We start from the raw sequence: 20,869 nt of genomic DNA, 5'->3' as shown, positions 1-20,869 counted from the left end.
AGGCTTTATTTTGGGGGAGAGTTCAGGGCTTTCTAAAATACACAGTATAGTAGATTATCTTTGTGTTTTGTTATGCATGCTCAAGTTTTAAATTTGTATGTAGTAAAATCCAGAATTTGGGAGATGTGGGGAGGGTGACATGGGTACAAAAACATAGAAAGAATGAATAAGACCTAGTATTTGCTGGCACAACAGAGTGACTACAGCCAAAAATAATTTAATTGTACACTTTAAAATAACTAAAAAAGTATAATTGCATTGTTTGTAACACAAAGTATAAATGCTTGAGGTGATGGATACCCCATTTACCCTGAGGTGACTGTTACACATTGCAGGCCTGTGTCAAAATATCTCACGGAACCCATAAATGTTAAATGTAAATTAGCCAGGTGTGGTGGCACGCGCCTGTAGTCCCAGCTACTCGGGAGGCTGAGAATCACTTGAGCCCGGGAGGTGGAGGTTGCAGCAAGCCGAGATTGCACCACTGCACTCCAGCCTGGGCAGACAGAGACTCTGTCTCAAAAAAAGAAAAAAAAAAAAAAAAAAAAAAAAAAATATATATATATATATATGAATGTTATGAGAAATAAGGTGCTAAATTATTCTTCCTAATAAAACTAACATTAAACCTTTTTTCGAAATTCACTTTTTCTTCAACTTTTTTTGAGAAATACAATTCAAATACAGAAAAATGCATAAATGTACAACTTAACAAATTGTTGTGATATGGGCACCTAGGAAGCCACCATTAGGTAAAGAAGTAAGTTATTTTTAGCACCCCAGAAGTCCTCCCTTCCTTAACCTTTCCTAGAGGTAACAGCTATCCTGGCTTGGATAATAACCAACTGGAGCTTTGTTTTAGAGTTTTACCACCTAAATATGTACTCCTAAAAAATATGCTTGTGGGCTGGGAGCGGTGGCTCATGCCTGTAATCCCAGCACTTTGGGAGGCCGAGGCGGGAGGATCACGAGGTCAGGAGATCGAGACCATACTGGCTAACATGGTGAAACCCCGTCACTACTAAAAAGAAACAAAAAAAAAATTAGCCGGGCGTGGTGGCGGGTGCCTGTAGTCCCAGCTACTCCGGAGGCTGAGGCTGGAGAATGGCGTGAACCCGGGAGGAGGAGTTTTCAGTTACACTCTAGTCTGGGCCACAAAGCAAAACTCTGTCTCACAAAAAAAAAAAAAAAAAAAAAAAAAAAAAAAAAATGTTTTTCTTAGTCGTGACCTTAGGGAAAAAAATTCAGGATTTTCCACCAAATTTCCTGAGTCTTCAGATCACAGGTAGCAGATTATGGTACTTCTCAACCTCTATAATTGCATGAGCCAATTTCTCATAATAAATATAAACTTACTATATTTTATTATATATTAATATATTTATGACAATTTATATATATGAGAATTTATGTTATAATTTCATCTTGAGTAAGTTTTGGTAGTCTGTGATCTTCAAGGAATTGGTCCTTTTTATTTAAATGGCTGCATATATGTAGACAGACTGTCTCAGGTATTTCCTGATGATCCTTTTAATGTCCGTGAGGCCTGTAATGATCTTCTTTGTTTCATTCTTGCCATTGATAATGTGTGTCTTCTCTCTTTCTCCTTCTCTTTTTGTCAATATTGGTAGTTATTTATTAATTTTATTGATCTTTCCAATAAAATTGGAAATTCCAATTGTCCAAAGAGACAGTTCTATGGTTTTTTTCTGTTTTCTGTTTCAATTTTATTGATTTCTGCTTTCATCTTCATTATTTCCTTTCTTTCACTTGCTTTGGGTTTATCTTGCTCTTTTTGTGTTTAGTTTCTTAGGTGGAAGCTTACATGACTGATTTAAGACCTTTTTCTTTTTTCAGTGACAACCACTGTTAACATGATGGCTTGTTCCATTTACTCAGTGTGTGTACATGCATGTTTGCATGTAAATCTTTTATAAAATTGAGATCATAAAAATATTCTGGGTTTTTGCTTTTTAAACAATTTCTTTTTAAAATTTTTTTTTTTAAATGTTGGATTCAAGGGGTACATGTGCATGTTTGTTACATGTTTACATGATGCTGAGGTTTGGGGTACCGATAGTCCCGTCCCTCAGGTACTGAGTATAGGGCCCAACAGGTGGTTTTTTAGCCCATGCGTCCCTCCTTTCCCCTGCTAATAATCCCAGTGTCTACTGTCCCAGTGTATTGAATGTTCAGCTCCTACTTATAACTGAGAACATGCAGTATTTGGTTTTCTGTTCCTACATTGTTAATTTGCTTAAGATAATGGCCTCCAGCTGCAACCACTGCAAAGGACATGGGGTTGTTCTTTTTAATGGCAAAGGACATGCTGCAAAGGACATGGTTTTGTTCTTTTTAATGCCCACATTCTTTTTGAATGTAAGCATTTAATGACATAATTTCACTCTAAGCACTGCTTGACCTGCATCCCACCATTGTTTCCTTTTAAATAGTCTTTATCTTTGAGTCTCATAAATTTTAATGTTATATTTGTTTCTTTGTTCCATTTAAGATCTTTTCTAATTTTCCTCAAGATTTTCTTTTGACTCATGGGCTACTTAAAAGTTTTTTTAATTTCCAAGTGTTTGAAGATTTTCCTGTTATCTATTTCTAGTTCTGTTCCATTGTGTTCACAGAACATACTTTTTGTTATTTCAATTCTTTTAAAGTTGTTAAGGTTTGTTTTATCACCTAGGATATGGTCCATCTTGGTTATTGTTCCATATGCAGTTGAAAAAAATGTAATATGGTAGAGTATATTGATTGAATTATGAATATTGAGCCAGCTTTGGATTCCTGGGATAAAATTCACTTGGTCATGAAGTATTATTCTTAGTATTGTGAATCCCCCAAATTTGAGACAGGTCTCAGTTAATTTAGAAAGTTTATTTTGCCAAGGTTGAGGATACACACTCGTGAAACAGCCTGATGAAGTCCAGACGAAAACCTGTATCTAAGGTGGACAGGCTAACACAGTGAAACCCCGTCTCTACTAAAAATACAAAAACTAGCCGGGCGAGGTGGCGGGCGCCTGTAGTCCCAGCTACTCGGGAGGCTGAGGCAGGAGAATGGCGTAAACCCGGAGAGGCGGAGCTTGCAGTGAGCTGAGATCCGGCCACTGCACTCCAGCCTGGGTGACAGAGCGAGACTCCGCCTCAAAAAAAAAAAAAAAAAAAAAAAAAAAAAAATTTGTTGTTGGGTAGTTTCCATAAATGTCAAATGGATTCAGTTTGTTGGTAATGTTGTTTAGCTCGCTAATTTTCTCTATACTGTGAAAGAAGCATTTAAGTCTCTAAATATAATTGTGTATTTATATATTTGTCCTTTCAGTTCTTTCCGTTTTTGCTTCATGTATTTTGAAACTCTGTTGTTAGGTGCATACATGTTTAAGATTATGTCTTCTTGGTGAATTGATCCTTTTATCATTATGCAATATTCTTATTTATTATTTGTAATATTTTGCTCTGAAGTTTGCTTTGTCTGATGCTAATATATCCACGCGAGCTTTCTTTTTTTCTCTTCCAGCTTTCTTTTGATTAATATTTTCATGGTATTTGTCAGGCCTCTAAGTCCAAGCTAAGCCATCATATCCCCTGTGACCTGAACTATGCATCCAGATGGCCTGAAGTAACTGAAGAATCACAAAAGAAGTGAAAATGGCCTGTTCCTGCCTTAACTGATGACATTACCTTGTGAAATTCCTTCTCCTGGCTCATCCTGGCTCAAAACCTCCCCTACTAAGCACCTTGTGACCCCCACCCCTGCCAGCCAGACAACCACCCTTTGACTGTAATTTTCCTTTACCTACCCAAATCTTATAAAACAGCGCCATCCCTATCTCCCTTCACTGACTTTCTTCAGACTCAGCCCGCCTGCACCCAGGTGAAATTAATAGCTTTGTTGCGTCTCTTCTCACGGACGTGAGTGAAACTATATCTTTTCCCATCCTTTTACTTTTAGCCTACCTATGGCATTATATTTGAAGTGAGTTTTTTGTAGACAGCATACAGTTTATGGTTATTCATATATTCTGTCAATCTCTGTCTTTTAATTGGTACGTTTAGACAGAGGTCAGCAAGCTACAGCTATAAGCCAAATCCAGTCCATTACCTCTTTTTGTAAATAAGGTTTTCTTGCAACACAGCTGCACTCATTCACTTATGTATTATAGCCAATGGCTGCTTTTGTGCTATAGTGGCAGAGTTGAATGGTTGTTAAAGCCTGTATACTCACAAAGCCTAAAATATTTACTCTTTAACCTTTTACAGAAAAAATTTTGCCAAGCCTTTGTGTAGACCATTTACATTTAATGTAACTATTGATACATTTTGGTTTAGAGCTAGCATTTAATTTATTTACTGTTCATTCCCTCTGTTTTTGAGTCTTTCTTCTGCCTTCTCTTGGGTTGTTTGAACATTTTATAATAGTACATTTTAATTTATCTACTGCTTTTTTTCTACATTTCTTTGTATAGCTTTCAAAGCAGTTGTCCTAGGGCTTACATATAAATAATTAACTTTCAACAGTCTTTTTATTGTTTTAAAATTATTTATTTATTATTTTTTGAGACAGGGTCTCACTCTGTCACCCAGGCTGGAGCGCAGTGGCGCGATCTCAACTCACTGCAACCTCTGCCTCCCAGTTTGAAGTGATTCTCCTGCCTCAGCCTCCTGAGTAGCTGGGATTACAGGCACCTGCCACTATATCCAGCTAATTTTTTGTATTTTTAGGAGAGGCGGAGTTTCACCATGTTGGCCAAGCTGGTTTCAAACTGCTGGCCTCATGATTCACCTGCCTTAGCCTCCCAAAGTGCTGGGATTACAGTGTGAGCCATCATGCCTGACCTTATTTATTTTTGAGACAGAGTCTCACTTTGTCACCCAGGCTGGAGTGCAAGTGGCGTGATCTTGGCTCACTGCAACCTCTGCCTCTCAGGTTCAAGAAATTCTCCTGCCTCAGCCTCCCAAGTAACTGAGATTACAGGCAAGCACCACCACACCCAGCTAATTGTTGTATTTTTAGTAGAGACAGGGTTTTACCATGTTGGCCAAGCTGGTCTCAAACTCTTGACCTCAAGTGATCCACCTGCCTTGGCCTCCCAAAGTGCTGGGATTACAGGCATGAGCCACTGCACCCAGCCTCAACAGTCTTTTTAAAATTATATTTTATCACTTCATGTAGAATGTAGAAATTTTATCACCTTATTTTTTTATGTTCCTTCTTCATGTTGCAGCTGTTTTATGAAAAATATCCATATATGCTTAAGACCAATTAGATAATTTTTTAATCTTTGTTTTCAACTATCAAACATATTTCAAAGAACTCAAGTGTATTATATTTACCCAGATATTTACCATTTATGTTACTCTTGTTTTTAGTCCTGATGTTCTAAACTTCTTTCAGGTATCATTTCCTTCCTGATTTCAGAGTAGTCTGCCAGCCATAAATTCTTAGTTTTCTTTCATCTGAGAATGTCTTTATTTCATCTTCATTTGCAGAGACTACTTTCTCTGTGTATAGAATTCTAGGTTCTTTATTTTTTCTTCAACATTAAAAAATGTTCTACTACTTCCTTTTGGCTTCAATGGTTTCAGATAAAAAATGTGTTATTCAAATTATTGTTCCTCTATAAATCATGTATCATTTTTCTATGTCCACTTTCAAGCCATTTTTTTATTATTGTCTTTAATTTTTAGCAGTTTGATATGCTCTGTCTGAGCATAGATTTCTTTGGATTTATCTTGTTTCAGATTCACTGAGCTTCCTGCATCTGTAGGTTTACATCTTTTGCCAAATTTGGGGAGTTTTCAGCCATTAATTCTTCAAATTTTTTGCACTATACTCTTTCTCCTCTTTTTCTGAAACTCCGGTGAGACAAATGTATGCCTTTTAGTATTGGCTCTGAAGACAAGAAGTCCCTAGACCCTGTTCTTTTGTTTGTTTCCATCTTTTTTCTCTGTTGTTCATATAGAATAATTTCTATCGATCCAATTTCAAGTTTATTTGACTCTTCCCTCTTTCATCTCTGTTCTGTTAAAGTCCATTCACTGCAACTTTTTCCCCAGCTATTGTCTTTTTTCAGTCTCATAATTTCCATTTGGTTTTTAGAAATATCATCTAATCCTTTGGTGAGATTTTCTACTGTTCCATTCATTTCAAGAGTATTTTCCTTTACTTCTTAGAACATTTTAAAATATCTGCTTTAAAGTTTTTGTTAGAAAATTTCAACATCTGTGTTATCTTGGCTTTGATGTCTGTTGACTGTTTTCTCCCATGTGGGTAGAGATTTTCCTAGTTCTTCGTATGCTACCAAGTAATTTTGGATTTTATGCTGGAAATTTTGAGTGTTGACTATGGGACTGTGAGTCTTTTTAAAATCTTATGGATAATTGACTTGAACGGGTTAAGGCTTCAAGTTTTGTTGTTTACAGTTTCAGAGTCAGTTCTCTTTCCAGACCCTTTGCTGTGTTATTCAGATATGTCCTGTGTATGCACTGTCTAGTGGCCTCTCTGGGACCTGGATAGTGGTATCTCACTTAGTTCCATTCCCAAAGACTGATAGAATGCTTAGAATCAGATCCGTGTTCAGGAGTGAACCTAGGAATTCATGAGGAATTTTTATGGGGTTACGTTCTAAACCTCCTGTCTCTATGTCATCTGTCTGTTACTTTTAAGCTCCCTGGACTTCACTCTTTCAGTCTTTAGGTCAGAAACCTGGAACTTCAGTTACTCCTGTCTTCTGTGCACTTCTCATAACTGCACCTGCATTTGGTGCAGATGGGAGGGTAGTGGTAAGGGAGAAAAAGGGAAAACCAACAGGGGTTTGTCTCCTCTTGAGATCTTAGCTCTTTCAATTGGAGGAAAAGTTTCCCTTTCTTCAGAGTTTTAGGCCCCCCTCCCCATCACTGCTGCAGCAATGCTGGGGGTCTGGGAAGAAAAACAAAGCAAAAAGAAAGAGAGAAGAAGAAGAGGAGGAGGAACAAGATGAAGAGGTGGAAGGAAGAAAGAAGGAGGAAGAGGAGAGAGGAAAAAGGAAGAGGAAAGAAAAACAAAACAGAGATTTCCCCTTCTCTCTAAGCATTAGAAATTCTTATTCTTGCTCTTTAAGCAGAGCTAGAAGTCTTCTAGCTCTCTTTCTGTTTATGCCCTTCCAGGCTTGTTTGAGTTCAAGGGATATCAGGGTTAAATGGGAATCTTATTACTTATTTAGTGGCTCTTTGAATTCTTGTCTTTTCAAATCCTCCTGCCAGTGTTTACTTTTCAGTTATCACATACCTACATCATGCATTCTGTCTAGGTTTTATAGCTGCATTTAGTGAAGACACAGGATGGAGTATGCTCATTCCATCTTACCCAGAACCAGAATAAAACATTTTTATTAAAAAGTACAAAATCAGGCTAGGTGTGGTGGCTCACGCCTATAATCCCAGCACTTGGGAGGCTGAGGCAGGTGGATCACCTGAGGTCAGGAGTTCCGAGACCAGCCTGGCCCAATATAGTGAAATCCCATCTCTACTTAAAAAAAAAAAAAAGTACAAAAATTAGCCAGGTGTAGTGGCAGGCACCTGTAATCCCAACTACTGGGAAGGCTGAGGCAGGAGAATCACTTGAACCCTGAGGACAGAGGTTACAGTGAGCCGAGATCATGCCACTGCACTCCAACCTGGGCAACAGAGTGAGACTGTCTCAAAAAAAAAATTACAGAATTAGAAAATTTATTTAATCAAAAAACAGATGAGAAAGAATGTTGGAAATTCACTACCCTAGAACCACTGTGAAGTATTTTTTTTTTTTAAGAAGTGGGGTCTTATTATATTGCCCAGGCTGGACTCAAACTCCTGGGGGCTCAAGTGGTCCTCTCATTTCAGCCTCCTGAGTAGCTGAGACTACAAGTGTGTGCTACCACACCCAGATCCACTGTGGACATTTGGCATCTACAACCTGACAGGTATCTTCTACAAAAATACATTGATTTTGGCTAGGCCCAGTGGCTCACGCCTGTAATCCCAGCACTTTGGGAGGCCAAGGCGGGTGGATCACGAGATCAGGAGATCGAGACCATCCTGGCTAACATGGTGAAACCCCGTCTCTACTGAAAATACAAAAAAATTAGCTGGGTGTGGTGGTGGGTGCCTGTAGTCCCAGCTACTTGGGAGGCTGAGGCAAAGGAATGGCATGAATTCAGGAGGTGGGGCTTGCAGTGAGCCAAGATTGCACCACTCCACTCCAGCCTGGGTGACAGAGCAAGACTCTGCCTTAAAAAAAAAAAAAAAGAAAAAAAAATTAAATTAAAAAAAAATAAAATATATTGATTTTACTAAATAAAAATGGAATTGGTATGGATTTGTGGTAAAAGCATGAATTCCACCTAGCTTGGATTTCATCTCTACCATTTACAATTTGTATGATTTTAGGCAAACTACTAATGCTCTCTCTTTTTTTTTTTTTTTTTTTTTGAGATGGAGTTTCACTCTTGTTGCCCAGGCTAGAGTGCAATGACATGAACTCAGCTCACCACAACCTCTATCTCCTGGGTTCAAGTGTTTCTCCTGCCTCAGCCTCCCAAGTAGCTGGGATTACAGGTATTTGCCACCACGCCCGGCTAATTTTGTATTTTTAGTAGAGACAGGATTTTTCCATGTTGGTCCAGCTGGTCTCGAACTTCCGAACTCAGGTGATCCACCCTCCTCGGCCTCCCAAAGTGCTGGGATTACAAGTGTGAGCCACCGTGCCAGGCCAGGAGTTTTAGTATTACTCAAACCAGTCTCCCAGAGCTTTCGAAGATCAGGGTTTTTAAACATAATTTGGTGGATAGGGGCTTGGGAAGTGCAGAATGCTGATTGGTCAGATTGAAGATGGAGTCATAGGAGTCAAAGTGAGTTTTTCTTTCTGTCTTCTGTTCCTGGGTGGGATGGCAGAACTATTTGAGCCAGATTACCAGTCTGGGTGGTGTCAGCTGATCCAGCAAATGCAAGGTCTGCAAAATATCTCAAGCACTGAGCTTAGGTTCTACAATAGTGATACTATTCCTAGGAGAAATTTGGGGAGGTTCAGACTTGGAGTCAGAGGCTTCATGACCTCTAAACCATAATTTCTAATTTTGTAGCTAATTTGTTAGTCCTGCAAAGGCAGACTGGTTCCCAGGCAAGAAGGGTGTCTTTTGGGGGAAGGGCTCTTATCAATTTTGTCTCAGAGTCAAACCATGAAGTGAATTCCTTCCCAACTTTTTATTCCCACATTTGTTCCTTCCATCCCCATCCTCCCAACTTGATTTATATCAGGGAGTATTTTTTCAGGCACAGGACACATTCTCCTGCCCTATGAAAGAGAAAAAGAATGGAAAGACAGCTCATGTTTTTTAGGGGTTAGTAGATGTTTTTCCAAAGACCTTTATCAGTAGTTTCAACACATAATGTCATGGTAACCTGGTTTGGTATGTGGCGGAAGCTCAGATGCATCCATGTGTTGTGACTGCTCAGAGTACTCTGCCTCTACTTCTGCTCTCTGAAGTGATTCTTCCTTTGTGTGTGTGCTGGTGTCATGCAAAGCTGTGGTATCTGACACTGTCATTTTACAGATGTACTGTATTTTCCAGCTGCTAATCTTAGATGTGGAAATAATGATCTTGAGCTTCATTTGCCCCCTCTATTAGAGTTAAACTCTGTAATTTTGCTCATTAGATTTGCAAATGAAGGTTATCTTATACTGTTTAGCTTGGTTAACCCTTAACTGTGGGTGGTGATGCACCTCCTGTCATGCTGATGAGAAGCAGCCCCTGCCTGCCAAACTTCACCAAGGCCTCCTGCTGAAGGAGTGGTTGTGTGCGACAGGAACTGCAAATCAATAGGAAGAGGGTTGCAGGATCCAGGGCACTCCTCTCGAATGTCTCAGTTTTTCCTGATTCTTGAGCACTTAAACATCAACCTCTCATAATAATGAAGGAATTCAGAATATGCCACCCCAAAATATGCTGCTTTGGCATATTGATTACTTTGAGCTAAAGGAAATTGAGAAACAGCAGATGCAGAAAAGGATCTCTGCCCTCCTTTCCACCCAAAAGCAGGTGATCAAATTTGTCGGAGACTTAGAATCAACACAGAAATGGACTTGCACAAACAAACTTACTAAAATAATCCATATCTTGCATGAGTTGCTCCCACACATTTCCTAGTCCCTGTCCCACGATTTACTGCCCCATGTTCAAGTCCCTTGCCTTGGCATATCCCCACAATTTGTCATTCTTTGTGTAAAAAGGTATATAAGCTTTTGGGCCTAACAGCTTCTTTGGGCTGTTTTCTTTTTAAAGACTCCTGTGTAAATGTGAAAATATGAAGCCTGTATGCTTTTCTCCTGTTAATCTGTCTTATGTCAGTTTCGTTCTTAGGCCAGCCACAGGTCTAAGAGGGCAGAAGACTGTTTTTCCTCACCTACAATAGCAACAATAATAAGAGTACGCCTTAACGAGAGTTCGAGTTCCATCGGCTCCCATCTGGGCCATCCTGCCGCCTTAGCGGCTGCTGCTCCCCAGGATACTAGCAGGGGGGCTCTCTCCCACTCTCCACACATCCATTTCTGAGTAGCGACAGGGACTGGAGGCTAATTTTATGGGGTAGGGGGCCGCTGGTAGGTGAAGATTGTCCGAGGTAGAGGGGGAGGATGAAGCCAGTGCATGGCAGAGACCTGCCAGATGTTGATGCCTAAGAAGAACCGGATTGCCATTTATGAACTCCTTTTTAAGAGGGGAGTCATGGTGGCCAAGAAGGATGTCCACATGCCTAAGCACCCAGAGCTGGCAGACAAGAATGTGCCCACTCTTCTGTCATGAAGGCCATGCAGTTTCTCAAGTCCCGAAGCTATGTGAAGGAACAATTTGCCTGGAGACATTTCTACTGGTACCTTACCAATGAGGGTATCCAGTATCTCCGTGATTACCTTCATCTGCCCCTGGAGATTGTGCCTGCCACCCTACACTGTAGCCGTCCAGAGACTGGCAGGCCTCACCCTGAAGGTCTGGAAGGTGAGCAACCTGCCAGACTCACAAGAGGGGAACCTGACAGAGATACCTACAAACGGAGTGCTGTGCCACCTGGTGCCAACAAGAAAGCCGAGGCTGGGGCTGGGTCAGCAACCAAATTCCAGTTTAGAGGCAGATTTGGTCGTGGATGTGGTCAACCACCTCAGTAAAATTGGAGAGGATTCTTTTGCATTGAATAAACTTACAGCCAAAAAAAGGAGTACGCCTTAACAGGCTGCTTCACAGATTACAAAGCACTCCCATAAACATTATCTCATTTAATAAGCATGATAGCCCGTGAGATAAGTTATATTATCCTCATTTTCCACGTTGGAGAATGAAGTCTATTAAGTAGGAAATACTTGGCTTAAACAAGGTTTTCCAACTAGACACCCAATGTAACTTCACCAGGCCAGAGCCTGCATCACCCAGTGTGAAGGAACGTGATGGGAACAGGTGCCACATGGCTCAGACATTCATGTCTTCCCACTCCATCTACAGGCACATGCCACTATACCTGGCTAACATTATCTTTCTCTCTTTTTGTAAAGACAAGGTCTTGCTTCATTGCCCAAGCTGGTCTCAAACTCCTGGCCTCAAGTGGTTCTCCTGCCATGGCCTCCCAACATGCTGGAATTACAGGCATGAGCCACCATGCCTGACCTAACTTGTTACTTCTCTAACCTCCTCCTATATCCTTCTCAGTCCCCACTCCAGTCACAGGGATTCTTGCTGTTCCTCAAACACACCACCCACATTCTGGAGGCAGAACCTTTGTGCTTGCTGGAATCATTCTCTCCAGGTAGATTCACGGTTCCTTCCCTCTGTCCCTTCAGGTCTCTGTTCAAACATTACCTCATCAGAGACACCGTGTCCGGGCACCCTGCACGCATAGCACCCCTCATTACTCTGTCTCTTTCACCACAGTGCACCAAGGATTCATGGAATGTGCCCCAGGTACAGACCAACAATAATAAAACATTCAGACTAATATTCAGGCTGCATTTTATTATCACTATGCAGCAGGAATTCTGAACAACATCAGTGATGGAATACTCTTCCCCAAGGAAAAAAACAAAAACAAATTTTCTATTGGTCTAAGTTCTAAACAGTTGCCACAGTCATGTTTAAGCTTTAAACATGCATATGAACATTTTTAATTGCACATTTTATTGCTTAACCCTTAAGAAAAATGATGGCATTCTACTTGGAAGTTAATTCAGGGAACTTTAAGCTCTACAGCTGGCCCTGACATAAGCGGACATGACTATACCTGTTTGTTTCAAAAGTAAATTTGTTATAGTTGAAAGTCATTCAAGTTTTGGGTACAGTTGGCAGGCTCAGGACCCATGGTGTGACATATCCCTATGTAAGGATCAACTGTGGGCAAATATAAATTGACAAATCTTGCTATGCTCTGAATTTAACGTGAACACGCAAGAAGGAACAAGCCATTGATAAAGCCAATGACAAATTTGAAGAAGGCTTAAAAACAGAAACTACACAGCCATCTGATCTTTGGCAAACCTGAGAAAAACAAGAAATGGGGAAAGGATTCCCTCTTTAATAAATGGTGCTGGGAAATTTGGCTAGCCATAAGTAGAAAGCTGAAACTGGATCCTTTCCTTACTCCTTATATGAAAATTAATTCAAGATGGATTAGAGACTTAAATGTTAGACCTAAAACCATAAAAACCCTAGAAGAAAACCTAGGTAATACCATTCAGGACATAGGCATGGGCAAGGACTTCATGTCTAAAACACCAAAAGCAATGGCAACAAAAGCCAAAATTGACAAATGGGATCTAATTAAACTAAAGAGCTGCTGCACAGTGAAAGAAACTACCATCAGAATGAACAGGCAACCTACAGAATGGGAGAAAATTTTTGCAGTCTACCCATCTGACAAAGGGTTAATATCCAGAACCTACAAAGAACTCAAACAAATTTACAAGAAAAAAACAAACAACCCCATCAAAAAGTGGGCAAAGGATATGAACAGATACTTCTCAAAAGAAGACATTTATACAGCCAACAGACACATGAAAAAATGCTTATCATCACTCACCATCAGAGAAATGCAAATCAAGACCACAATGAGATACCATCTCACACCAGTTAGAATGGCAATCATTAAAAAGTCAGGAAACAACAGGTGCTGGAGAGGATGTGGAGAAATAGGAACACTTTTACACGGTTGGTGGGACTGTAAACTAGTTCAACCATTGTGGAAGACAGTGTGGTGATTCCTCAAGGAATCTAGAATTTCCTCAAGGAATTTCTAGAACTAGAAATACCATTTGACCCAGGCATCCCATTACTGGGTATATACCCAAAGGATTATAAATTATGCTGCTATAAAGACACATGCACATGTATGTTTATTGTAGCACTATTCACAGCAGCAAAGACTTGGAACCAACCCAAATGTCCATCAATTATAGACTGGATTAAGAAAATGTGTCACATATACACCATGGAATACTATGCAGCCATAAAAAAGGACGAGTTCGTGTCCTTTGTAGGGACATGGATGCAGCTGGAAACCATCATTTTCAGCAAACTATTGCAAGAACAGAAAACCAAACACCACATGGTCTCACTCATAAGTGGGAATTGAACAATGAGATCACTTGGATACAGGAAGGGGAACATCACACACCAGGGCCTATTGTGGGGAGGGGGGAGAGTGGAGGGATAACATTAGGATATATACCTAATGTAAATGATGAGTTGATGGGTGCAGCACACCGACATGGCACAAGTATACATATGTAACAAACCTGCACGTTGTGCACATGTACCCTAGAACTTAAAGTATAAAAAAAAAAACCCAGAAACTACAGTATTATTCATGCTTGTGACAGACCAATATATAGATATGCTTTTCTCTTTTTCAAAAAAAAAGTTTTAAAAATTTAATCATTTTTTCCCTTTTTGATCTATTTATTTATTATTTTTTGACACGGAGTTTTGCTCGTGTTGCCCAGGCTGGAGTGCAATGGCGCGATCTCGGCTCACTGCAACCTCTGCCTCCCGGGTTCAAGCCATTCTCCTGCGTCAGCCTCCTGAGTAGCTGAGATTACAGGTGCATGTCACCAGTCCTGGCTAATTTTTTTTGTATTTTTAGTAGAGACAGGATTTCACCATGTTGGCCAGGCTGGTCTCAAAATCCTGACCTCAGGTGACCTCAGCTCACTGCAACCTCCGCCTCCTGGGTTCAAGCAATTCCCCTGCCTAAGCCTCTTGTGTAGTTGAGACTACAGGCCTGTGCCACCATGCCCACCTAATTTTTTATTTTAAGTAGAGACAGGGTTTCTCCACGTTGGTCAGGCTAGTCTCGAACTCCCGACCTCAGGTGATCCACCAGCCTCGGCCTCCCAGAGTGCTGGAATTATAGGCATGAGCCATGGTGTCCGGCCTGACAGAGGGATTTCTTTATCCCGGGGTTTCTTGCCTTGGTGCATCAGAAGAATCGGATCACACGTGGGCTTGGAGAATGAGTGCAAGATTCTACTGAGTGGAAGTAGCTCTCAGCAAATGGGGGTTCCAGAAGGGAGATAGTTTTCCCCTGGAGTCGGGCAGCTCATCGCCCAGGCTCTCCTCCAACTGCCCCAGCCAAACTCTGTGTTGTTCTGCAGATTGGGGGGCCTGCCGGCTTGCCTGTGCTGGTGCATTCCTTTTGACATCCAGCCACGTGTGTGCCTCCGCCAATGTGCTCCTATGGACGTCTAGCCGCTTCTGTGTCTGCCTGCTAAGTCTCAGAGGTTTTTGTTTTTATAGGCACAGGATGCGGTATGCAGGCCAGGGTAGTCATGGGAAATGCAACATTTGAACACCAAGGCAGGAGTGCCGTCCTCACCTAGGTTCTTGGGGATAGACCCCAGCCAGGGACCACCGTCTTCCCTTTCCAGCACTCCCATATTATTACTTACCTATGTAATAATAGTGCTACATACTTACTAGCCTAAAGGAAGACACATTTATTTTCTCTGTTTCTGTGGGTCAGGATGACTTCCAGTTCCAAAATGGCAGCATAGAAGCATGCTGGCTTCACTCCCTCCACAATAAACCAAAAACAAATGTACAGTGTCAAGATTATCACCAGAAATATTCCAGAACTCACATATGAAAATGAGTTCCCAGGGTCACAAAGAAGTGAAAAACTCTAAGCAGATGGTAAGAGAATGGACTTCCACATTTGTGACGTTTCTCCCCTCATTCTGACCGGCATCAAGAACAATAAAAAATTTCCCCCAACTCACAGTTTCTACACTGGAAAAAGTGAGGTTGAGGTGGATAACCAACTTCTCCATCATCCTGGGTTCCATGGCAGGAGACCCATCCCTGCCTTAAAGCCACAGGAAGCACTGTGAGTGCCTGAAAGGAGAAATATCCCAGAGAACAGTCAGAACCAGCAGCGGGGGGAAGACTACCATCCCCTGCCCTAGGAACTGCTTTGTAAATCAGCCAAAGAAGACACCAAATCAGAGTGGCTGTTCAGCAGCACCACACTGCAGAAGGTTTGTTCCACAGGTCTTGTGGGGACTTTCACTCGCGTCCGTGTGAAGAGACCACCAAACAGGCTTTGTGTGAGCAACAAAGTTGTTTATTTCACCTGGGTGCAGGCGGGCTGAGTCCGAAAAAAGAGTCAGTGAAGGGAGATGGGGGTGGGGCCATTTTATAAGATTTGGGTAGGTAGTGGAAAATTACAGTCAAAGGGGGTTGTTCTCTGGCTGGCAGGGGTGGGGGTCACAGGTTGCTCAGTGGGGGAGCTTTTGAGCCAGGATGAGCCAGGAGAAGGAATTTCACAAGGTAATGTCATCAGTTAAGGCAGGAACAGGCCATTTTCACTTCTTTTGTGATTCTTCAGTTACTTCAGGCCATCTGGATGTATACGTGCAGATCACAGGGGATATGATGGCTTAGCTTGGGCTCAGAGGCCTGACATTCCTGTCTTCTTATATTAATAAGAAAAGTGAAACGAAATAGTGTTGAAGTGTTAGGGTGGTGAAAATTTTTGGGGGGTGGCACGGAGAGAGAATGGGTGATGTTTCTCAGTGATGCTTCGAGCGGGATTGGGGCAGTGTGGGAACCTAGAGTGGGAGAGATTAAGCTGAAGGAAGATTTTGTGGTAAGGGGTGATATTGTGGGGTTGTTAGAAGAAACATTTGTTGTGTAGAATTATTGGTGATGGCCTGGATGTGGTTTTGTATGAATTGAAAAACTAAACGGAATAAGAGAAGGAGAAAAACAGGTACTGAAGGACTAAGAATTGGGAGGACCTAGGACATATAATTAGAGAGTGCCCAAGGAGGTTCAGCATAGCCCTGCCAGCAAAGATTATTTATTTACTTTAAGAGGGAGTTTAGAGTGGCAGTTTGGGATAGCACCAGGAGATATCAGCTGTGATGGCTTGGAGAAACAGTGTAAACTGGCAGTGTAAACAAGAGCAGGGCATTTAACAGTAGTTGAGAATGGTGGATAGGAGTATGACTAGACAGAAGATAGTAGGGATGATAAGTTTTTTAGAGTACAGTCCAAGTTGGTCTGGGGTCTGGAATGAGACTGAGGCCTAATAAAAAGGAGCATCTATACAGGAGCTCAAATGGGCTGTACCCTGTAGCATTCCAAGGACAGGCCCAAATTCGGAGAAGGGCAAGTGGTAAAAGTATTGTCCAGTCCTTTTTAACTTGGTGGCTGAGCTTGGTGAGGTGTGTTTTTAAAAGACCATTAGTCAGTTCTACCTTTCCTGAAGATTGAGGACCGTAAGGAATATGAAGGTTCCACTGAATACCAAGAGCCTGGGTGATTTGACTAATAAAGGCCAGTCCATTATTGGACTGTATAGAGGTGGGAAGGCCAAACTGAGGAATTGTGTCCGACAGAAGGGAAGAAATCACCTCGGTGACCTTCTCAGACCCTGTGGGAAAGGCCTCTACCCATCCAGTTAAAAGTGTCTACCCAGACCAAGAGGTGTTTTAGTTTCCTGACTCGAGGCATGTGAGTAAAGTCAATTTGCCAGTCCTGGGCGGGGGCAAATCCCTAAGCTTGATGTATAGGGAATGGGATGAAGGCCTGAACCATCCCTGAGTAGTAGTAGAATAGCAGATGGAACACTGAGAAGTGATTTCCTAAAGATAGATTTCCACGATGGAAAGGAAATGAGAGGTTCTAAGAGGTGGGCTAGCGTCTTGTAACCTAGCCGCTTGAAGAGATTATGAAATGATGACAGAATAGAATGCGCCTGTGAGGCTGGAAGGAGACATTTTCCTTGGTTCAAGAACCATTTGCTTTGTGTGGGAAGAGATTGATAGGTGGAAGTTTCAGTGCAGGAGTAGGTGGGAATGGCCAGATGAGAAGGGGAAAAACTGCCGTGAAGGATAGAAGTTGGAACGCTAGCTGCTTTTTTAGCTACCTTATCAGCATAAGCATTGTTCTGAGCGATGTGATCTGATGCTTTTGATGGCTGCTTTTTTAGCTGCCTTATCAGCATAAGCGTTGTCCTGAGTGACGGGATCTGATGCCTTTTGATGGCCCTTGCAGTGAATAACTCCAGCTTCCTTTGGAAGTAAAGTAGTCATGAGAAGAGTTTTTTTTTTTAAGAGGCATTAATGATGGAGGACCCTTGCATAGTGAGGAAATCTCTTTCTGCCCATATAACAGCATGGTGGTGCAGGATATGGAAGGCATATTTAGAGTCAGTATAAATATTGATGCATAGTCTTTTGCAAGAGTGAGGGTCCGAGTTAAGGAAATGAGTTCAGCTTGCTGAGAGGTAGTGGAGGGGGGCAGAAAGTACATGCATCAGGTGTGAGGAAGAAAATAGATTTTGGAAGTTATGAGAACTGTAGAAAGTGAGTTGAGCATAGTTTGTGATTTTGAGAGCCTCTAAAAGTATTAAGGCAGCGGCAGTCACCACATGCAGACATGAGGGCTAGGCTAAAAGAGTAAGGTCAAGTTGTTTGGATAAAAAGGCTACAGGGTGCGATCCCAGCTTTTGTGTAAGAACTCTGGCTTGACTGAAGTAATGGGGGCTATCTGTGAAGCCTTGTGGCAGTACAGCTCAGGTAATTTGCTGAACGTGATGGGTGTCAGGTTCAGTCCAAGTGAAAGTGAAGAGAGTCTGGGATAAAGGGTGCAAAGGAGTAGTAAAGAAAGCATGTTAGAGATCCAGAACAGAATAATAGGTTGTGGAGGAAGGTATTGAGGATAGGAGAGTATATGGGTTTGGCACCACAAGGTGGATAGGCAAAATGATCCTGAACTAACCTGTAAGACTTGTCTGGTTTTTGGACAGGTAAAATGGAGGAATTGTAGGGAAACTTTATAGGCTTTAAAAGGCCATGCTGTAACAGGCGAGTGATAACAGGCTTTAATCCTTTTAAAGCGTGCTGTGGGATGGGATATTGGCATTGATTGGGGTAAGGGTGATTGGGTGTTAATGAGATGGTAAGGGGTGCATGATCAGTCACCAAGGAGGGAGTAGAGGTGTCCTATACTTATGGTTTAAGGTGGGGAGATACAAGGAGAGGATGTGAAGGAGGCTTTGAACTGGGGGAAAAAGGTGGCAATGAAGTGTGGTTGTAGCCTAGGAATAGTCAAGGAAGCAGATAATTTAGTTACAGTGTCTCAACCTATTAAGAGAGCTGGGCAGGTGGGGATAACTAAAAAGGAGTGCATAAAAGAATGTTGTTCAAGTTGGCACCAGAGTTGGGGAGTTTTAAAAGGTTTAGAAGCCTGGCCATCAATACCCACAATAGTTATGGAGGCAAGGGAAACAAGCCCTTGAAAAGAAGGTAATGTGGAGTGTGGGTAGCCTCCATATTGATTAAGAAGGGGACACACTTACCCTCCTCCATATTGATTAAGAAGGGGACACACTTACCCTCCACTGTAAGAGTTACCCAAAGAGTCTGTGACGGTCTAGAAAGCTTCCGAGGTGACTGAGCAGCATCAGTCTTCAGCCACTAAGTCGAGAAGATCTGGGAAGGAGTCAGTCAGAGAGCCTTGGGCCAGAGTTCCAGGGGCTCTGGGAGCGGCTGCCAGGTGAGTTGGACCGTCCAGTTTCCAGTGGGGTCCTGTACAGATGGGACACGGCTTAGGACGAATCCCAGGCTGCGGACATTCCTTGGCCCAGTGGCCAGATTTCTGGCACTTGAAGCAGACTCCTGGGGCAGGCAGTTCTGGAGGAATGCCTGGCTGCTGCCGTTCAGGCGTTTGGGAGTTCTTGTGTGCTGGAGATGTGGCTAAGGTTTCTCTCACAATGAAGGCAAGGAATTGCAACTCAGAAATACGTTGCTACTTGGCTGCCTCTATTCTATTATTGTACACCTTGAAGGCGAAGTTAATTAAGTCCTGTTGTGGGGTTTAAGGGCCGGAATTTAATTTTTGGAATATTATTTAATGTTGGGAGCGGATTGGGTAATAAAATGTATATTGAAGATAAGACGGCCTTTTACCTTTTAGGGTCTAGGGCTGTAAAGCGTCTCAGGGTTGCTGCCAAACGAGCCGTAAACTGGGCTGGGTTTTCATATTTGATGAAAAAGAGCCTAAACGCTCTCTGATTTCAGATAAAGAAAAAGGAGCATTAACCTTGACTATGCCTTTAGCTCCAGCCACCTTTTTAAGAGGAAATTACTGGGCGGTAGGGGAAGGCTAGTCCTGTAATGAAACTGTAAGCCAGACTGTGTGTGAGGAGGGAAGGAGATAAAAGGATTATAGGGTCGGGGAGGTTGAGGAAGAATTGGGACCTGGCTTGGCCTGGTGAGGAGCAGCCTGGGGAGGAGGGGAGAGGTCACATGGGTCCGTAGAAAAGGAAGGCTGGAAAGACTCAATGACGCTTGGGGTTGGGACTGAGGGGACAGGCAGGAGGGAAAGAAGCAAGATTTGGGACGAGTTGCGCTGGGAACAGAGACTAGGGAGGGACCGATATGTAAAAAAATGCCTGGACATCAGGCACCTCAGACCGTTTGCCCATTTTACGACAAGAATTATTTAGATCTTGTAGGATGAAAAAATCAAAAGTGCCATTTTCTGGCTATTTGGAACCACTGTCGAGTTTGTATTGGGGTCAGGCAGCATTGCAGAAGAAAATAAGGCTTTTAGGTTTTAGATCAGGTGTGAGTTGAAGAGGTTTTAAGTTCTTAAGAACACAGGCTAAGGGAGAAGAAGGAGGAATGGAGGGTGGAAGGTTGCCTATAGTGAAGGAGGTAAGTCCAGAGAAAAGAGAAGGTAGAGACACGGAGAGAAGGGGTAGGGGGTGCTTGCCCCCCAGGAAAGTGGAAAAGGGGTAGAGACACGGAGAGAAGGGGTGGCGGGTGCTTGCCCCCCCCCGGAAAGTGGAAAAGGGGTGGCAGGTGCTTGCCCCCCAAGAAAATGGAAAAGGGGTGGGGTAAGCAGCCCTGGGCTGCAATGTGGGTGAGCAGCTAAAGCAGGCCTCCCTGCAATTGACTTGCCACTAAGGGAATGTGGGTGAATGACCAATGCAGGTGTCCCCGAGGTGATCAGATACCAGTGAAATGTGGGTGAATAATCAGGCAGGCGTCACCGCATGATTAAACACCAAGGGAAGACTGTCTTCCCGAGTCCGTGACTGGTGTCGGAGTTTTGGGTTAGCGAGACTCCGTCTCAAAAAAAAAAAAAAAAAAAAAAAAAATGCACTTCATTTGTCTCTACCAGAAAAGGAAAGGAATGGAACTGAAATTAAGAGAAGGGAGAGATTGAAGTGTGGCGCCACGATTGAAAGGAGAAAGAGGTTGAGGGATAGTGAGCAAAGTTGGAGAAAAGAGGCCACTTACCGGATTTAAAATTGGTGAGATGTTCCTTGGGCTGGTTGGTCTGAGGACCCGAGGT

General features: G+C 42.3%; 1 long non-coding RNA gene and 1 pseudogene across 2 annotated transcripts; both read left to right on the top strand.

Annotated features, from left to right (window-relative positions):
• Positions 1-4,472: 4,472 nt before the first annotated feature.
• LOC117090237 lies at positions 4,473-19,958 on the top strand. The gene is made up of 3 exons (XR_004439940.1): positions 4,473-4,485; positions 8,784-8,789; positions 18,966-19,958. It is a non-coding gene; the product is annotated as an uncharacterized LOC117090237 (long non-coding RNA).
• Positions 8,797-11,231, top strand: LOC117090231 (annotated as a pseudogene). The gene has a single exon (XR_004439937.1). The product of XR_004439937.1 is annotated as a 40S ribosomal protein S10-like (transcript).
• Positions 19,959-20,869: the final 911 nt, after the last annotated feature.

This window comes from Trachypithecus francoisi, unplaced genomic scaffold (assembly GCF_009764315.1).
Source record: "Trachypithecus francoisi isolate TF-2019V2 unplaced genomic scaffold, Tfra_2.0 Lachesis_group11, whole genome shotgun sequence".
NCBI classification, from domain to species: domain Eukaryota; kingdom Metazoa; phylum Chordata; class Mammalia; order Primates; family Cercopithecidae; genus Trachypithecus; species Trachypithecus francoisi.
Note: the sequence above shows the minus strand (reverse complement) of the source record. Positions and strands in the feature narration are given on the sequence as shown.